The sequence below is a fragment of the Plasmopara halstedii genome, assembly GCF_900000015.1.
Source record: "Plasmopara halstedii genome assembly, contig: Scaffold_614, whole genome shotgun sequence".
NCBI lineage: Eukaryota > Oomycota > Peronosporomycetes > Peronosporales > Peronosporaceae > Plasmopara > Plasmopara halstedii.
Window position 1 is genome coordinate 2,538,507 of NW_020187532.1, and position 342 is coordinate 2,538,848.

The following is a 342-nucleotide window of genomic DNA, read 5'->3' on the forward strand; positions in this document are numbered from 1 at the left end:
ATCCTGATATTTGGTTTTACAATGCCATTCCGCATCTTTTTTTAGGAGATTGGATGATGGTCGGGCCATTTCTGCGTAGTTTACGTTGTACTTGCGCAAGTAGTTGGCGAGACCAAGCCACTCACGCATGTCCTTCTGGTTCTTTGGAACTGGCCAGTCTACAATGGACTTGACCTTAGCGGGATTCGCTCGAAGGCCACGCTTTTTGATGAAGCACCCGAAAAGGGAATCTCTTCTGCGCCAAAGATGCACCTGTCTGCATTGGCGTACAGTTTGTTCGTGCCCATGCACTCGAGCACCGCTCTTAAATGGACGATGTGGTTCTCCTCATCCGTTCTCCCG